Source organism: Arachis hypogaea, chromosome 19, assembly GCF_003086295.3.
Source record: "Arachis hypogaea cultivar Tifrunner chromosome 19, arahy.Tifrunner.gnm2.J5K5, whole genome shotgun sequence".
Taxonomy (NCBI): Eukaryota; Viridiplantae; Streptophyta; class Magnoliopsida; order Fabales; family Fabaceae; genus Arachis; species Arachis hypogaea.
In genome coordinates, this window is record NC_092054.1 from 36,506,187 (window position 1) to 36,526,793 (window position 20,607).

Here is a 20,607-nt window from a genome sequence, read left to right on the forward strand (position 1 = left end):
GGTATGCATGCTTGATTGTTTAGTCAGATCACTGGAATTAGAGTGTAGAATTATCATTTTTTTGTGTAGAAATTGAAAACTGTCTATGGATCTTGATGAATAAATGTCTTTGGCCATGAAAAAGAAAGAAAAAGAAGAAGAAAAAGCCACTGAAAAAGGGCAACCAAAAAGCAAAAAAATTTGAGAAAATAAGCTAGGCATCAATGGTTTGAACTTCTGAGACAAATGCCTGTGGTGTTTATGTATTAAGGATATGCTTGGATGAATAGGTTCTGAGGAGTGTTTCAACACTTGGTAACTTGGGTTAACTAACCCGGGATTATCAACCAAAAGTCCATTATCAAGAGCAACCTAAATACAAAACATTTAGTCACACAAAGAGGTGCTGGGCACCAATGTCTCAAGAAGAAATGTGAACTAAAATGCCTGGAGTGGATATGTGTAGTGCACTGATAAGAAAAAGAAAATGCCAAAGGCTGGTGCAACACATGACACTAAGCAAACAAGGAGCAAAGAAGCTCTAAGAAAAAGAAAAGAAAAACAAAGAAGAGAAAAGTGCCAAGGACATAAGAGTAACAAGAGGCCATAGCAGTGTTTGATGGATACAATGAAAAAGTGATAATCTTACCTGATGAGAATGAAAAAGTGATGCTGCAACTTTCTGCATAAAACCCTTCTGATGAACTTAAAGTGCTTACTAATATAGCCAATGGGATTGCTTTCTGTTCATGCTTTTTTTTCTCAAATAACTCAGGACTTGCTTAGGGACAAGCAAGTATTAAGTTTGGTGTTGTGATGCCAAGGCATCTTAGGCTAGTTTCACTAGCAGTTTTCTATTAGTTTTAGTAGTTTTATGCATTTTCTTGAGCTTAAAGTAACCAAGAATGGTTAAATGAATAACAAAGCAATGAACCAACAGTATGATTTTGATGCAAATTCCATGAGTTTTTAGTTATATTACTTGAATGCTATGAATGGAAGATTTCTCATGAAATTTTGCAAGACTTTGATGCAATTGTTTGGATGATTTCAGGGAAGAAGAGGCTAGGCAAGGAAGCAACAAAATCAATAAAGGAAGCTTGAATATCACATGTGGAGTTTAAGTTCCAGTTTAAGCTTAAACTGGAGCTTAAACGTCAGAATCATGATTGCTAAGAAATGCTGGAACTGAAGTTTAACCTCCAGTTTAACCTTAAACTGGAGGTTAAACGCCAGAATGAAAGTCTCACCAAAGAAGCATTTCCACGTTTAACCTCCAGTTTAACCTTAAACTGGAGGTTAAACGCCAGAAGTGGGAAATTCACCATGGGAGCAATTCCACGTTTAAGCTCCAGTTTAACCTTAAACTGGAGCTTAAACGTGTTCGACACAAACTCTCACCAAAGAAGCATTTTCACGTTTAACCTCCAGTTTAACCTTAAACTGGAGGTTAAACGCCAGAAGGAAGAAAGGCACCAGGAGCATTCCACGTTTAAGCTCCAGTTTAACCTTAAACTGGAGCTTAAACGTGTTCGACCAAGTTTTCTCCTCTAGGGTTGCTCTCTCCATTTCCACGTTTAAGCTCCAGTTTAACCTTAAACTGGAGCTTAAACGTGTTCGACACCTCCAGGGCTACCTTTCCCCTCTTCCACGTTTAAGCTCCAGTTTAACCTTAAACTGGAGCTTAAACGTGTTCGACCTCCAGGGCTGCCTTTCCTATCTCCACGTTTAAGCTTCAGTTTAACCTTAAACTGAAGCTTAAACGTGTTCGACCTCCAGGGCTGCCTTTCCTATCTCCACGTTTAAGCTTCAGTTTAACCTTAAACTGAAGCTTAAACGTGTTCGACTAAGTGACCCTCCAGGGCTGCCTTCTTCCATTTCCACGTTTAAGCTTCAGTTTAACCTAAAACTGAAGCTTAAACGTGCTTCCACAAAAGGCGTCACTGGAAGTGTCTGGCGTTTAAGCTGCAGTTTAAGCTTAAACTGCAACTTAAACGCCACTCTTGGAAAAGGTTTCTGGGCCAAAAATATTGCGGTTTAAGTTAGTATTTGAGCACAAACATTAACTTAAACTTACTCTGGTATGAAACCCAATTGAATATCATGGTTTATGGGATTGGGCCTGAAGGATTGATGAGTCTGAAATTTCAATTTGTTGAGTCATGTGTCATTATTTGATTATCACTAAGTTGGCTCAATGAATGTTACAAAATTTGGATCAGCAGCCTCATCAAGATTATGGATCATAAACCCAAAGCAAAAGGAAAGCAGGGAGAGGCCTCAAAGCCCAAGAAACACAACAGAAGCTCAATATAGAAAGTGTATAAATAGGATAGAATTTAAGTTAGGAAGGACTTTTTGATCTTTTCATTTGGCTAGTTTTCATATCTTTGTAATTGAATTCAGAGCTATGACTCACTAAACCCCCTTTCATTGGGTTAGGGAGCTCTATTGTAATTCAATGAATCAATAATAGTTTATCTTCTTCTTCAATCTTTTCTCTTGAATTTTGTTAGAAAGCTTCTCGATCTAATTCCATTGGGTAGTTGTCTTGGGAAAGAAACTACCCATAATTGGAATCCTTCGGAACCTTGGGAAAGGAATGGAGGATTCATGCTAGAGAAGCTTTCTCACAGTGAATTGGATTGAGGTTTGGATGGATATTGTGACATGTAATCCTACCAAATTGTGGTTCATGAAACTGTGTGGTATAATCAGTGATCGAGCATCATCTCTTCTTATGAACATTTAAACCAAGGGATTGGGAATTTGTTTGTTTTTAGAGAGAATTGGTGAACCAAGGGATTGGGATCCAATCATATAAGATTGCCAAGCAAAATTCAATGAACGCATTGGTTGAGGAAGAGATAAACATGTTTTGATTCGGAGATCTCAATATCTCCTACAACCCAATGAATTCCCCATTTCTGATTTACCACTTTCTCTTTACATTCTGCAATTAAATTCATGCAATCACCCCCATCCCTTTTAATTTCAGCAATTTAGCTTCTCGCTCTTTAATTCATGCAATTTTACATTCCGCAATTCTCATCTAAATCTTGATTCCGCTCAACTAGAACATACTTCTAATCCGAATTGCTCACTCAACCAATCCTTGTGGGATTCGACCTCACTCTATTGTGAGTTTTTACTTGACGATAACCGGTGCACTTGCCGAAAGGAATTTTGCCGATCGTGCAATTTCCTAAATCGTAGCATAACAAGTTTATGCGCATCAAGTTTATGGCGCCGTTGCCGGGGATTGGTTTTCGATTGACAATTCTCAAATTGGAAGTTAACTAGATTGAGCATTTTTCTTGCTTTGTTAATTCAGTTCAAGTTACTTGTTGAATTTTAATTTCTGCACTCTGTTACATGCTTTCTTTCTTTATGCCTTTAAATTTAAGCAACTAACTCACTGACTCACTAACTATTTGAATTAATTCCTCAACTACTCTAACCATACTCTTCCATTAACCAAGAGTATTTCAATTGTTTGTTGCCTGTGCGGTGTTCTTGTATGACAGGTAGGAGAGGAGAGACATCAACTCCTCCATATACCGAACCAGAGAGGACCCTTCATAGACTTAGAAGGGAAGCAAAAGGGAAGAGAGTACTGGGAGAAGAAGAATCTGAAGGAGAATCTGAGGACAATTTTGAGGAAGCTCTAGATCTCAACATGGATAGAGAAGTTCACAACCATGAGAGAGCTGATGGAAACAATGCCATTCCTGAGAGGAGGGTTCTTAGTTCATACATAAACCCAACCTCTGGGAATTGTGGTGGCAGCATTCAGAAACCACCCATTCAGGCCAACAATTTTGAGCTCAAACCACAGCTAATATCACTTGTGGAGAATCATTGTTCATTTGGTGGGAGTGCTAATGAAGATCCAAACCAACACCTCACAAAATTCCTGAGAATTTGCGACACTATGAAGTCCAATGAAGTCCAGGAAGATGCCTATAAACTGCTTTTGTTCCCATTTTCACTTAGGGACAAGGCAGCTAAGTGGCTGGAATCATTCCCAAGGGGGAGCCTAACAACATGGGACGAGGTGGAAAGCAAGTTTCTGGCACGTTTCTACCCCCCACAAAAGGTCAATAGGCTTCGATCTGAGGTTCAGACTTTTAGACAACAAGATGGTGAAACTCTCTACGAGGCATGGGAGAGATTCAAGGATTTGACAAGGAAATGCCCACCAGACATGTTCCATGACTGGGTGCAATTGCATATTTTCTATGATGGACTCTCTTATGAATCAAGGAAGGCTGTAGACCATTCATCAAGAGGTTCATTGAACAGGAAAAAGACTGTGGAAGAAGCCATTGAAGTGATTGAGACAGTGGCTGAGAATGAGTACTACTATGCATCAGAGAGACACAACACTAAGGGAGTCGTGGAGCTGAACCATGTTGATACAATCCTAGCCCAAAACAAGGTGTTTGCCAAGCAACTAGCAGAGCTCACTAGGAAATTAGAAACAAAGCAAGTGGCTGCGATACACACACAAGATCAAGAGGAAGAAAGCACTGAAGGAGGTGATTGGGAAGAGGCCAATTATGTAGGAAATCAACAAAGGCAATCATATGATCCACATTCCAACACTTACAATCCAGGATGGAAAAACCACCCAAACTTTGGGTGGGGGAACCAACAAACCCAACCACAAAACCACAAACCTTACAACCATAACCAACATAACAATTCCACATACCAAAACTCCAACCAAAGATCATACCAAGCCACACAAAACACTTACTCCCAACCATCATATCAAGGCCAAAATAATCGACCTACCCAACCTAATCCGAACCAACAATTTCAAGATCAATTAAACAGGATAGAAGGAATGCTTGCAGCCATGGGTCAAGACATAACCGAATTGAAAGCTTTTAAGGAAGAAGTAATTTCCAACTTGCAAAACCAAGGAGCTGCCATCGAGAAGTTAGAAAATCAAATTGGGTATTTGTATAAGCAAATCCCTGGGCCAAGTGTTTCTCATGCTGCCAAGGCTATTGCAAGGGAAGAATGTAAAGCCATAACCCTCAGAAGTGGAAAAAAGCTAAAGGAGATCTCAAGTGAACCCACAGAGGATGAAGCAAGGAAAAATGTGAGAGACAAGGAACAAGGACAATCCTTTACACCGTCTGCAACAAGAGAAAAAGAAAAAGAGGTCCTGAAGCCGTATAAACCCAAAGCACCATATCCTCAACGTTTGATGAAAGGTGAAAAGGATGGCCAATTCTCCAGATTTTTGGAGATTTTCAAGAAGCTTCAAATCAACATCCCGTTTTCTGAGGCAATAGAGCAAATGCCACTCTATGTAAAATTCTTAAAGGAATTAATGACCAAAAAGAGAAGCTGGAGAAATGAGGAAACTGTGTTGTTGACTGAAGAATGCAGTGCCATCATTCAACACAAATTGCCTCAGAAACTGAAGGATCCAGGCAGTTTTCAAATCCCCTGCATCATAGGAGAAGTCATGGTGGAGAAGGCCTTGTGTGACTTAGGGGCCAGTATCAATTTGATGTCTCTAACAATGATGAGAAGAATGGAGATTGAGGAAGCCAAACCAACAAGAATGGCCCTCCAATTAGCAGACCGAACCTTTAAATTCCCTCATGGGATAGTTGAGGATTTGTTGGTAAAAGTGGGAGATTTCATATTCCCTGCCGATTTTGTGGTATTAGATATGGAGGAAGAAGCCGAAGCTTCAATAATTCTGGGAAGACCCTTCCTGGCTACTGCAGGAGCCATCATAGATGTCCAAAAGGGTGAGCTCACTCTTAGACTACATGATGAGCAATTGGTGTTTAACGTATTCAAGGCAATGAGCTATCCATCAGAATCACTAAAGGAATGCATGATGGTGGATGTAGTGGACATTGCAGTACAAGAAACCTTTGAGGAAACAACAAAGGAAGTGGTAGAGGAGGAGTTCACCAAGGATATTGAAGATAGTGACATCAAGGCTGCTGAAACAACCATGCCAAGCATGCCAGATAGAGTGAAAGAAGAGAAGGAAGCACCAAAACCTGAGCTCAAAGCATTGCCCCCTAATCTCAAGTATGCATACTTGGGTAGTAATGAGAGCTATCCTGTTATCATTAGCTCTGCCCTGAGCCAAGAACAGGAAGAAAAATTGATCAATGTGCTACAAACTCATCAAGACGCCATTGGATGGACCCTAGCTGATTTAAAGGGGATAAGTTCATCCATATGCATGCATAAAATCTTGTTAGAAGAGGATGCTAGACCCTACATTCAAGCTCAGAGAAGATTGAATCCCGTCATGAAAGAAGTGGTACAAAAGGAGGTCATGAAGTTATGGCAGGCAGGGGTAATCTACCCCATTTCTGATAGCCCATGGGTTAGTCCCATCCATGTAGTGCCCAAGAAAGGTGGCATAACTGTGGTGCCAAATGAGAGGAACGAACTCATACCCACAAGAACTGTCATTGGGTGGAGGATGTGCATAGACTACAGGAAGCTCAATGAAGCCACCAGAAAAGATCATTTCCCACTCCCATTCATGGATCAGATGCTTGAAAGGCTTGCAGGACATGCTTACTATTGCTTTCTGGATGGATACTCAGGCTATAATCAGATAGTAGTTGATCCTAGAGATCAAGAGAAAACATCATTTGTTTGTCCATATGGAGTTTTTGCTTATAGACGCATGCCCTTTGGATTGTGCAATGCACCTGCCACTTTCCAAAGATGCATGCTGTCCATCTTTTCAGACATGATTGAAAAATTTATTGAGGTTTTCATGGATGATTTTTCTGTGTTTGGAGATTCTTTTCCTAGCTGCCTACACCACCTTGCCTTGGTGCTTAAGAGATGCCAAGAGACCAACCTAGTATTAAAGTGGGAAAAGTGTCATTTCATGGTCACAGAAGGAATAGTCCTTGGCCACAAAATCTCGAATAGAGGCATTGAGGTGGACAGAGCTAAGGTGGAACTCATTGAAAAATTACCTCCACCAAGTAATGTCAAGGCAATTAGGAGTTTTTTGGGACACGCTGGCTTTTACAGAAGGTTTATTAGAGACTTTTCTAAAATAGCCAAACCTTTGAGTAACTTGCTTGTCTCTGATACACCCTTTGTATTTGATAAAAATTGCATGCTAGCCTATGAACTTTTGAAGCAAAAACTTTCCTCTGCACCTATCATTGCCCCACCTGATTGGAACTTACCTTTTGAACTGATGTGTGATGCATCAAACCTTGCTGTTGGGGCAGTGTTAGGACAAAGGAAAGACAATTTGGTACATGTGATTTATTATGCCAGTAAGGTCTTGAATGATAACCAAAGGAATTACACAACCACTGAAAAAGAACTCTTGGCAATAGTCTTTGCATTTGACAAATTTAGATCCTATCTCATTGGATCTAAAGTCATTGTCTTCACTGATCATTCAGCTTTAAAATACTTACTTGCTAAACAAGAATCCAAACCAAGACTTATTAGATGGGTTCTTTTGTTGCAGGAATTTGACATTGAAATCAAAGACAAGAAGGGTGTAGAGAACAAGGTGGCAGACCATTTATCAAGGATACCATGTGAAGAAGGAAGCGCACAAAGCACACATATAAATGAGTGCTTTCCTGATGAACAACTCATGGTAATTCACAAAGCACCCTGGTTTGCAGACATAGCGAACTTCAAGGCCACTGGGAGTTTGCCGTTGGAATTTAATAAGCATCAAAGGAAGAAATTGGTAAATGATGCCAAATACTTCATCTGGGACGAACCATACTTGTTCAAAAAATGTTCGGATGGCATACTTAGAAGATGCATATCAGAGGAAGAAGGAAGGGAAGTCTTATGGGACTGCCATGGCTCCACCTATGGAGGACATTTTGCAGGAGAAAGAACAGCAGCTAAGGTGTTGCAGTGTGGTTTTTATTGGCCCACTATCTTCAAAGATGCAAAGGAACTAGTGAAGCACTGCCATGAATGCCAGAAAGCGGGGAACCTGCCAAGAAGAAATGAAATGCCACAACAATTCATTCTGGAACTTGAATTGTTTGATGTATGGGGGATAGATTTCATGGGACCCTTTCCCACCTCATACTCAAATAATTACATCCTTGTGGCAGTAGACTATGTCTCCAAATGGGTTGAAGCAATAGCAACTCCAACCAATGATAATAAGGTAGTCATGAACTTCCTCAGAAAACACATTTTTTGCCGTTTTGGGGTTCCAAGAACAATCATCAGTGATGGAGGAAGCCACTTCTGCAACAAACCATTAGAGGCATTGCTTCTAAAATATGGAGTCAAACATAAGGTAGCCACACCATACCATCCACAGACGAGTGGGCAAGCCGAAATATCTAATAGGGAACTCAAAAGAATCCTGGAAAAGACTGTGGGAACTTCAAGGAAGGACTGGTCGATTAAGCTAGATGATGCTCTTTGGGCATATAGGACAGCTTTCAAAACACCAATTGGAATGTCTCCTTACCAACTAGTATATGGAAAAGCTTGCCATTTGCCACTGGAGTTGGAGCACAAGGCATTCTGGGCCTTGAAACTCTTGAACTTGGACAGCAGAGCTCCTGGAGAAAGAAGGATGTTGCAAATTCAAGAGTTGGAAGAATTCAGAGCTGAAGCTTATGAGAATGCCAAAATTTACAAAGAAAGAGCAAAGAAGAAGCATGACAGCAACATAGCCCCAAGGAAATTTGAGGAGGGACAAAAAGTATTGCTCTACAATTCTAGGCTGAAGCTATTTCCAGGGAAGCTAAAATCAAGGTGGTCTGGACCATTCCTTGTCACCAAAGTCTCCCAATATGGACAAATAGAAATCATGGAAGAAAAGTCACAACGAACCTTCACGGTGAATGGTCAAAGACTCAAACATTACTTGGGAGATGTGGAGGAGAAGGACAAGGTTAAATATCACCTCAACTGAGGCAGCTGACCGTCAAGCTAATGACGTTAAAGAAGCGCTTGTTGGGAGGCAACCCAACCTGAGGTAATACTCCCTTGCTGTTTCTTTTATTTGTTTCAATAAAAAGGTGAAGTAGTTTCTGTGCATTGCAAAGAATTAAGTTTGGTGTTTCACACCAAACAATGAATTCGTGGATCAATAATTCAAAGGGGAATGTGTGACTCTAAGTTTGGTATTCCACCATAAAGCTCAACTGAACACAACAACCTTTGAATTATATGAAAGGAACAACCATTCTAAGCAATCACAGAAATGCTTAAAATCCTTAGCAGCAACTTCATTCCAAGGAGAATTCAAGGATTCAAAGAACAGAGAAGTAAGTAGGAGACTAAGTTTGGTGTTCACACACCAACTTAAGACTCAGACACTTGCCCATACATAGTTGAGCTAACCACTCAAGTGCTTGAGAAGCAAGCAACTTCATCACTCTTTGCAGGAAAGGAAACAAGGATCTTAGAAAGAACATGAAGCAACAACTAGGAGAAGAAGGAGAAATCAGATTGTTCCTGGCAACAAAGAGAAAACAAGAAATTTCACAAGGTGGTGTTGTTCCTTGACATTTCTTTAAAATGGGTAAACAAAAGCATGCTTGTTCTGGTATAAACTGAAATTGTTGAATCTGTCTGGAATGTAAAGTTTCTAGTATGTTTGTCTGTTTAGTGCTTTGAATAAAGTGAATGCCTAGATGTTGGATATAACTTCACCTTCTTAAACAAAGGCTTGCCATGCTTGTTCTGTTTCCAAAAATAAAAGAAAAGTTTGAACAAAAGTAACTTGGCTCAATTAGTGACAAATCAAGTAGAATTAAGTGGTGGTATGCATGCTTGATTGTTTAGTCAGATCACTGGAATTAGAGTGTAGAATTATCATTTTTTTGTGTAAAAATTGAAAACTGTCTATGGATCTTGATGAATAAATGTCTTTGGCCATGAAAAAGAAAGAAAAAGAAGAAGAAAAAGCCACTGAAAAAGGGCAACCAAAAAGCAAAAAAATTTGAGAAAATAAGCTAGGCATCAATGGTTTGAACTTCTGAGACAAATGCCTGTGGTGTTTATGTATTAAGGATATGCTTGGATGAATAGGTTCTGAGGAGTGTTTCAACACTTGGTAACTTGGGTTAACTAACCCGGGATTATCAACCAAAAGTCCATTATCAAGAGCAACCTAAATACAAAACATTTAGTCACACAAAGAGGTGCTGGGCACCAATGTCTCAAGAAGAAATGTGAACTAAAATGCCTGGAGTGGATATGTGTAGTGCACTGATAAGAAAAAGAAAATGCCAAAGGCTGGTGCAACACATGACACTAAGCAAACAAGGAGCAAAGAAGCTCTAAGAAAAAAAAAGAAAAACAAAGAAGAGAAAAGTGCCAAGGACATAAGAGTAACAAGAGGCCATAGCAGTGTTTGATGGATGCAATGAAAAAGTGATAATCTTACCTGATGAGAATGAAAAAGTGATGCTGCAACTTTCTGCATAAAACCCTTCTGATGAACTTAAAGTGCTTACTAATATAGCCAATGGGATTGCTTTCTGTTCATGCTTTTTTCTCAAATAACTCAGGACTTGCTTAGGGACAAGCAAGTATTAAGTTTGGTGTTGTGATGCCAAGGCATCTTAGGCTAGTTTCACTAGCATTTTTCTGTTAGTTTTAGTAGTTTTATGCATTTTCTTGAGCTTAAAGTAACCAAGAATGGTTAAATGAATAACAAAGCAATGAACCATCCAAACAGTATGATTTTGATGCAAATTCCATGAGTTTTTAGTTATATTACTTGAATGCTATGAATGGAAGATTTCTCATGAAATTTTGCAAGACTTTGATGCAATTGTTTGGATGATTTCAGGGAAGAAGAGGCTAGGCAAGGAAGCAACAAAATCAATAAAGGAAGCTTGAATATCACATGTGGAGTTTAAGTTCCAGTTTAAGCTTAAACTGGAGCTTAAACGCCAGAATCATGAGGGCTAAGAAATGCTGGAACTGAAGTTTAACCTCCAGTTTAACCTTAAACTGGAGGTTAAACGCCAGAATGAAAGTTTCAGCAAAGAAGCATTTCCACGTTTAACCTCCAGTTTAACCTTAAACTGGAGGTTAAACGCCAGAAGTGGGAAATTCGCCATGGGAGCAATTCCACGTTTAAGCTCCAGTTTAACCTCAAACTGGAGCTTAAACGTGTTCGACACAAACTCTCACCAAAGAAGCATTTCACGTTTAACCTCCAGTTTAACCTTAAACTGGAGGTTAAACGCCAGAAGGAAGAAAGGCACCAGGAGCATTCCACGTTTAAGCTCCAGTTTAACCTTAAACTGGAGCTTAAACGTGTTCGACCAAGTTTTCTCCTCCAGGGTTGCTCTCTCCATTTCCACGTTTAAGCTCCAGTTTAACCTTAAACTGGAGCTTAAACGTGTTCGACACCTCCAGGGCTACCTTTCCCCTCTTCCACGTTTAAGCTCCAGTTTAACCTTAAACTGGAGCTTAAACGTGTTCGACCTCCAGGGCTGCCTTTCCTATCTCCACGTTTAAGCTTCAGTTTAACCTTAAACTGAAGCTTAAACGTGTTCGACCTCCAGGGCTGCCTTTCCTATCTCCACGTTTAAGCTTCAGTTTAACCTTAAACTGAAGCTTAAACGTGTTCGACTAAGTGACCCTCCAGGGCTACCTTCTTCCATTTCCACGTTTAAGCTTCAGTTTAACCTAAAACTGAAGCTTAAACGTGCTTCCACAAAAGGCATCACTGGAAGTGTCTGGCGTTTAAGCTGCAGTTTAAGCTTAAACTGCAACTTAAACGCCACTCTTGGAAAAGGTTTCTGGGCCAAAAATATTGCGGTTTAAGTTAGTATTTGAGCACAAACATTAACTTAAACTTACTCTGGTATGAAACCCAATTGAATATCATGGTTTATGGGATTGGGCCTGAAGGATTGATGAGTCTGAAATTTCAATTTGTTGAGTCATGTGTCATTATTTGATTATCACTAAGTTGGCTCAATGAATGTTACAGAATTTGGATCAGCAGCCTCATCAAGATTATGGATCATAAACCCAAAGCAAAAGGAAAGCAGGGAGAGGCCTCAAAGCCCAAGAAACACAACAGAAGCTCAATATAGAAAGTGTATAAATAGGATAGAATTTAAGTTAGGAAGGATTTTTGATCTTTTCATTTGGCTAGTTTTCATATCTTTGTAATTGAATTCAGAGCTATGACTCACTAAACCCCCTTTCATTGGGTTAGGGAGCTCTATTGTAATTCAATGAATCAATAATAGTTTATCTTCTTCTTCAATCTTTTCTCTTGAATTTTGTTAGAAAGCTTCTCGATCTAATTCCATTGGGTAGTTGTCTTGGGAAAGAAACTACCCATAATTGGAATCCTTCGGAACCTTGGGAAAGGAATGGAGGATTCATGCTAGAGAAGCTTTCTCACAGTGAATTGGATTGGGGTTTGGATGGATATTGTGACATGTAATCCTACCAAATTGTGGTTCATGAAACTGTGTGGTATAATCAGTGATCGAGCATCATCTCTTCTTATGAACATTTAAACCAAGGGATTGGGAATTTGTTTGTTTTTAGAGAGAATTGGTGAACCAAGGGATTGGGATCCAATCATATAAGATTGCCAAGCAAAATTCAATGAACGCATTGGTTGAGGAAGAGATAAACATGTTTTGATTCGGAGATCTCAATATCTCCTACAACCCAATGAATTCCCCATTTCTGATTTACCACTTTCTCTTTACATTCTGCAATTAAATTCATGCAATCACCCCCATCCCTTTTAATTTCAGCAATTTAGCTTCTCGCTCTTTAATTCATGCAATTTTACATTCCGCAATTCTCATCTAAATCTTGATTCTGCTCAACTAGAACATACTTCTAATCCGAATTGCTCACTCAACCAATCCTTGTGGGATTCGACCTCACTCTATTGTGAGTTTTTACTTGACGATAACCGGTGCACTTGCCGGAAGGAATTTTGCCGATCGTGCAATTTCCTAAATCGTAGCATAACAAGTTTATGCGCATCAAGTTTATGGCGCCGTTGCCGGGGATTGGTTTTCGATTGACAATTCTCAAATTGGAAGTTAACTAGATTGAGCATTTTTCTTGCTTTGTTAATTCAGTTCAAGTTACTTGTTGAATTTTAATTTCTGCACTCTGTTACATGCTTTCTTTCTTTATGCCTTTAAATTTAAGCAACTAACTCACTGACTCACTAACTATTTGAATTAATTCCTCAACTACTCTAACCATACTCTTCCATTAACCAAGAGTAGTTCAATTGTTTGTTGCCTGTGCGGTGTTCTTGTATGACAGGTAGGAGAGGAGAGACATCAACTCCTCCATATACCGAACCAGAGAGGACCCTTCATAGACTTAGAAGGGAAGCAAGAGGGAAGAGAGTACTGGGAGAAGAAGAATCTGAAGGAGAATCTGAGGACAATTTTGAGGAAGCTCTAGATCTCAACATGGATAGAGAAGTTCACAACCATGAGAGAGCTGATGGAAACAATGCCATTCCTGAGAGGAGGGTTCTTAGTTCATACATAAACCCAATCTCTGGGAATTGTGGTAGCAGCATTCAGAAACCACCCATTCAGGCCAACAATTTTGAGCTCAAACCACAGCTAATATCACTTGTGGAGAATCATTGTTCATTTGGTGGAGTGCTAATGAAGATCCAAACCAACACCTCACAAAATTCCTGAGAATTTGCGACACTGTGAAGTCCAATGGAGTCCAGGAAGATGCCTATAAACTGCTTTTGTTCCCATTTTCACTTAGGGACAAGGCAGCTAAGTGGCTGGAATCATTCCCAAGGGGAGCCTAACAACATGGGACGAGGTGGAAAGCAAGTTTCTGGCATGTTTCTACCCCCCACAAAAGGTCAATAGGCTTCGATCTGAGGTTCAGACTTTTAGACAACAAGATGGTGAAACTCTCTACGAGGCATGGGAGAGATTCAAGGATTTGACAAGGAAATGCCCACCAGACATGTTCCATGACTGGGTGCAATTGCATATTTTCTATGATGGACTCTCTTATGAATCAAGGAAGGCTGTAGACCATTCATCAAGAGGTTCATTGAACAGGAAAAAGACTGTGGAAGAAGCCATTGAAGTGATTGAGACAGTGGCTGAGAATGAGTACTACTATGCATCAGAGAGACACAACACTAAGGGAGTCATGGAGCTGAACCATGTTGATACAATCCTAGCCCAAAACAAGGTGTTTGCTAAGCAACTAGCAGAGCTCACCAGGAAATTAGAAACAAAGCAAGTGGCTGCGATACACACACAAGATCAAGAGGAAGAAAGCACTGAAGGAGGTGATTGGGAAGAGGCCAATTATGTAGGAAATCAACAAAGGCAACCATATGATCCACATTCCAACACTTACAACCCAGGGTGGAAAAACCACCCAAACTTTGGGTGGGGAAACCAGCAAAACCAACATAACAAGTCCACATACCAAAACTCCAACCAAAGATCATACCAAGCCACACAAAACACTTACTCCCAACCATCATATCATGGCCAAAATAATCAACCTACCCAACCTAATCCGAACCAACAATTTCAAGATCAATTAAACAGGATAGAAGGAAGGCTGGCAAACATGGGTCAGGACGTAAGTGAGTTGAAAAGCTTTAGGGATGAGGTGAGATCTACCTTAAGGGACCATGGTGAAAGACTAAAGAGGATGGAGTCTCAAGTAGGAGAGCTATCCCAACAAGCCCCCAAGTCCACAGCAGTGTTCCCTAGTGACACGGAAAAGAATCCTAAAGGGGAACAAAAGGGAGTGAGATGGGAAGACTGCAAAGCCATCACTATATTGAAGGAAATCTCAGAAGAAGAAGGAATCAGACCCTCAAAACAGGAGCCAGAAATCTTGAAGGAAAGTGTGGAAGAAGCTAAGCAGGAAAGTGAAACGGAGCAAGCCAAGGAACTGCAAAAAGGCATGATAGAAGCATATCAACCAAAAGCACCATTTCCTCAGAGGTTAGGAGGAGGAGAAAAAGGGAAAACCTATTCAAGGTTTTTAGAGACATTTAAGTCTCTCCATATTAATATTCCCTTTCTTGAGATTCTCCAGCAAATGCCTACACATATCAAGTATTTAAAAGAATTGTTGAGCAAGAAAAGAGTTTTGAAGGGAGGACAAACGGTAACAATGAACAAAGAATGCAGTGCCCTCATCAAGAAGGACACAGTTTCTAAGAAAACAGACCCAGGAAGTTTTCATATCCCCTGCATCATAGGGGGAACAAAAATTGATAGAGGATTCTGTGATCTAGGAGCTAGCATAAATGTGATGCCTCTAACTCTCATGAAGAGGCTACAACTGAATGAGGTGAGATCCACTGATGTAATCATACAACTAGCTGACAAAACTCAGAAGCAAGCTGAAGGGGTAGTTGAGAATGTGCTGGTTAGAGTGGGAGATTATTACTTCCCATAGACTTCGTCATTTTGGACATGGAGGAAAGCTACCTACACCCTATCATTCTGGGCAGGCCATTTCTAGCCACTACCAGAGCGATCATAGATGTAGAACAAGGAGAGCTAATTCTGAGAATACGTGATGAACAGCTCATTTTCAAAGTTTTCAAACCTGCATCTGAGCCTGAACCAGAATCGGAAAAGCCTAAGGATGATAGTAGCCATCTATGTTTGGAGGAAAGCAAGCCAGCAACTGAAACTCTAAAACAGTCCTTGGAAGGCAAACGAGAGTTGCAAGAGTTAAAGCCACAAGAATCAATGGAAACAGATCAGAAGGATCCTCATTGCATAAGGGTCAATGAAGAAATCCTCAGGAGAAAGGGAAGAATTGTAAAGAAATTGCCAAGAGGGTGGAGAAACAAGAAAATTCCCACTGAAGGTTTCTCTCCGGGAGATAAAGTGATATCAAGCCATTATTTGCCAATTCCACCTGGCCTCAAAACCATTCCTTCCCAGCTCCCTCAAGTGTTCACAATCAGGAAAGTTCTTTCTATGGAACATTTAGAAATCATGAAGGAATCAAGTGGGGACGTTTTCATAGTGAGAGGAGAAGACGTCAAGCACTACAATCCACCCTAACAAGGGACAACTGTCAAGCTAGTGACGTTAAAGAAGCGCTTCATGGGAGGCAACCCATGTTTTAATATCCTTACTTTTTTGTTGTGCATTTAATAAAGCATGGTTTCTTATGCATGAACTTGAATCCTCAGGACAACTGCTGAAAGAGTGCACTAAACATTGCATGTAAAATACAATTTGTCTCTAAGTTTGGTGTGCCTGAAGGCACCCCAAATTTTATTCAAAATGCATTCAATTTTTCATTCAAAATGCACAACCAAACATTAAGTTTGGTGTTCCTCTTTGAACACGGTTCATGAAAAGCAAGAAGTTCCTCTGGATTTCGAATTTCATGACAAGTATACCATTCGCATGTTTTAATGCTTTGGTTTCAATCACTTAGGGTAGTAAATTTGTTTAGAATCAAAGAGCCAAAGTGACTATGATTTATTAGAATTATGCACATTCATTAAGGACAACCAATATGGATTTCATGTCATCAGGAGACTTTACCAAACACTAAGTTTGGTGTCCAGTAATAAGTGTGCATACATACAAAAGTCACGGCTATAAGCTCATGAAGTCAATCATTGATTTACATGTGCAAGTACTATTCATCATTCACATGGACCGAAAAATGATAGCAAACTTGTTTGTTTGTGCAGGTACAAAAGAAAAGACAAAAATGGAGGAAAAAGACAAAGGGAGGTACGATGCTTGGTCAAAAAGAAAGTTCACAAGTCTTTGAAACTAACACATGGAAAAAGGAAGTTCTACAAGAAAAGATAGCCACATGTACAACCTAATGCACCCGGAATACTTCCAAGAAAATGAAAAGCAATTCGTCCTTCTCCCTAATTCATATATTTACCATCAAGCCACCCTTCACAAACCACCCTAGCCGTCCATTTTTCACTCACGGGCACTATAAAGAACCACTTGGGAACGAGTTCAACACTACCAAATCTCCTTCATGCACATTTTCTTCATCATAGCATAACTATCTCTTGCCGAAAACAACCTCACCACACTTCCAACAACACTTCTTGCTTCACCTTGTCAACTTTAGCTTGTCACTTACCCAAAACTAAAGAACCAATGGCAGCTTCATCTAGCCACAAAAGAAGAAAAGACAAGCAGCCAATGGAGGAGAACAGGGAATTCGATGCATGGAGATACAAATCAGTTTTCCATGAGATTCAAGCCGAATGGATGAGACCTAAAAGGTATAGCTGAGGTTCCTTACTTGAAAGATGACCAGGTGTTGGGAAGATCAAAGGAAGTAGTCTGACTAGCAATCATAAATCAACATCATTGTAAGGATTCACAATCATGAGGAATAACCAGAAACTAAAAAGCTATGTGAGAGGGGTGGAAGTTGACTTCAGTCCCAAAGCAATCATGAAAACTCTTGGGCTGAAAACATACATTTCAGCCAAGCAAGTTATTGAAGAAAGATGATAGGAGAACCTGACTATACAACTATTGCTGATACCTTGTGCCATCAGAGCTGAATGGGTGAGAAAAACAAGAGGGGCTCCAAGAGTCTTGAGAAGGGGAGACCTAACACCGAAGCTAAAGGGTGGTATGCAATAGTTAGGAGATCCTCCTACCACTACAAACTCTTCAGAAATAGTCCCTAAAAGAGCCATCTTGCTACATTGCATTATGGTGGAGGGAGATTAAAGTTCATAAACTCATTGCTGAACAGATACAAGAGCTTAGTGAGAAAAGTGACCCTGAATCCTGCTCACTTCCCTAGCACCATCATTAGACTATGCATCGATGCCAAGTACACTTGAAGACGAAAGACCTAATTGGCTATATCCTGGATTGGCTATAACTGCGTACAGAATGACTCTTGGCCCAATTGCTCCAAGACATACCAAAAAGAAGAAATGAAGAAGGGCAACAAGCAGAAGCAGAGCAAGAAGCGGAACAAGAAGGACAGGAAGGAGAAGACGGAGAAGAAGAGCAAGAAGAGCAAGGAATTCCAGAAAGAAGACAACAAATTCCCAGAGACCCCATGGATATGAGCAGAATGCAGGAAATCATAGAAGGAATGTCTCAACAATACATGAGTCTCAGGAGAGACAAGAGGACTTTCACTTAAAAATGATGGATATGCAAAGGAACTTTGAATCAAGATTCTTAGATCTGCAAAGGGAACAGAATTTACACTTACAGGAATCCTTCAGCCACATATGCCAACACCAAGATGCCAATGTCTTGGCAATCAAGGAAGCCACCACTTTACAGAATGCAAGATACTCAGTTCAAGCTGATTACACATCAGTTCTCAAATCAAGCTTAACTACATAGGGGAACATCTACACAAGATGGACCCAGCATTCCCAGCTTTGATGAGTATTCAAAGGGAGGAAAGAAGGAGAAATAAACAAGGCAATGATCCTTGAAAAGGAGTGGAAGAAACAATGAAAAAGGTTGGATTCTGGAAAAAGCTCATAAGAAAAGACAAAGGAAGTACAAGTGGTCAAAAAGAGGCAGGAAGCAAGAAGAAGCAGGATCCAAGAATTAAGAAGAACCAAGCATAAATAAGAGGTGGCCTCGTTCCTTAATAATCAAATGATAATTGGTGAATTGTCTTTATGAGCTTCTTTCATCATAAGCCATTTAAGTGTTATGTGGAGTTTTTAGTATGAGTGTCTGTTTATGCTTGAATAAAGCGAATGCCTAGATGTTGGATATAACTTCACCTTCTTAAACAAATGCTTGCCATGCTGTTCTGTTTCCAAAAATAAAAGAAAAGTTTGAAACAAAAGTAACTTGGCTCAATAGTGACAAATCAAGTAGAATTAAGTGTGGTATGCATGCTTGATTGTTTAGTCAGATCACTGGAATTAGAGTGTAGAATTATCATTTTTTTTTGTGTAGAAATTGAAAACTGTCTATGGATCTTGATGAATAAATGTCTTTGGCCATGAAAAAGAAAGAAAAAGAAGAAGAAAAAGCCACTGAAAAAGGGCAACCAAAAAGCAAAAAAATTTGAGAAAATAAGCTAGGCATCAATGGTTGAACTTCTGAGACAAATGCCTGTGGTGTTTATGTATTAAGGATATGCTTGGATGAATAGGTTCTGAGAGTGTTTCAACACTTGGTAACTGGGTTAACTAACCGGGATTATCAACCAAAAGTCCATATCAAGAGCAACCTAAATACAAAACATTTAGTCACACAAAGAGTGCTGGCACCAATGCTCAAGAAGAAATGTGAACTAAAATGCTGGATGGATGTGTAGTGCACTGATAAGAAAAAGAAATGCAAAGGCTGGTGCAACAACACTAAGCAACAAGGAGCAAAGAAGCTCTAAGAAAAAGAAAAGAAAAACAAAGAAGAGAAAAGTGCCAAGGACATAAGAGTAACAAGAGGCCATAGCAGTGTTTGTTGGATGCAATGAAAAAGTGATAATCTTACCTGATGAGAATGAAAAAGTGATGCTGCAACTTTCTGCATAAACCCTTCTGATGAACTTAAAGGCTTACTAATATAGCCAATGGGATTGCTTTCTGTTCATGCTTTTTTTCTCAAATAACTCAGGACTTGCTTAGGGACAAGCAAGTATAAGTTTGGTTGTGATGCCAAGGCATCTTAGGCTAGTTTCACTAGCATTTTCTATTAGTTTTAGTAGTTTTATGCATTTCTTGAGCTTAAAGTAACCAAGAATGGTTAAATGAATAACAAAGCAATGAACCATCCAAACAGTATGATTTTGATGCAAATTCCATGAGTTTTTAGTTATATTACTTGAATGCTATGAATGGAAGATTTCTCATGAAATTTTGCAAGACTTTGATGCAATTGTTTGGATGATTTCAGGGAAGAAGAGGCTAGGCAAAGGAAGCAACAAAATCAATAAAGGAAGCTTGAATATCAATGTGGAGTTTAAGTTCAGTTTAAGCTTAAACTGGAGCTTAAACGCCAGAATCATGAGGGCTAAGAAATGCTGGAACTAAGTTTAACCTCCAGTTTAACCTTAAATGGAGGTTAAATGCCAGAATGAAAGTCTCACCAAAGAAGCATTTCCACGTTTAACCTCCAGTTTAACCTTAAACTGGAGGTAAACGCCAGAAGTGGGGAAATTCACCATGGGAGCAATTCCACGTTTAAGCTCCAGTTTAAACCTTAAACTGGAGCTTAAACGTGTTCGACACAAACTCTCACCAAAGAAGCATTTTCACGTTTAACCTCCAGTTTAACCTTAAACTGGAGGTTAAACGCCAGAAGGAAGAAAGGCACCAGGAGCATTCCACGTTTAAGCTCCAGTTTAACCTTAAACTGAGCTTAAACGTGTTCGACACCTCCAGGGCTACCTTTCCCCTCTTCCACGTTTAAGCTCTAGTTTAACCTTAAACTGGAGCTTAAACGTGTTCGACCTCCAGGGCTGCCTTTCCTATCTCCACGTTTAAGCTTCAGTTTAACCTTAACTGAAGCTTAAACGTGTTCGACTAAGTGAAACCCTCAGGGCTGCCTTCTTCCATTTCCACGTTTAAGCTTCAGTTTAACCTAACTGAAGCTTAAACGCTTCCACAAAAGGCATCCTGGATAGTGTCTGGCGTTTAAGCTGCAGTTTAAGCTTAAA

The 20,607-nt window shown here is 39.8% G+C and overlaps 2 non-coding genes across 2 annotated transcripts; both read right to left on the reverse strand.

Moving 5' to 3' along the window:
- Positions 1–4,084: 4,084 nt before the first annotated feature.
- On the reverse strand, positions 4,085–4,188 carry LOC112780524 (small nucleolar RNA R71). Its single transcript, XR_003191355.1, has one exon. It is a non-coding gene; the product is annotated as a small nucleolar RNA R71 (small nucleolar RNA).
- Positions 4,189–13,839: 9,651 nt separating this feature from the next.
- LOC112780537 (small nucleolar RNA R71) lies at positions 13,840–13,943 on the reverse strand. Its single transcript, XR_003191366.1, has one exon. It is a non-coding gene; the product is annotated as a small nucleolar RNA R71 (small nucleolar RNA).
- Positions 13,944–20,607: the final 6,664 nt, after the last annotated feature.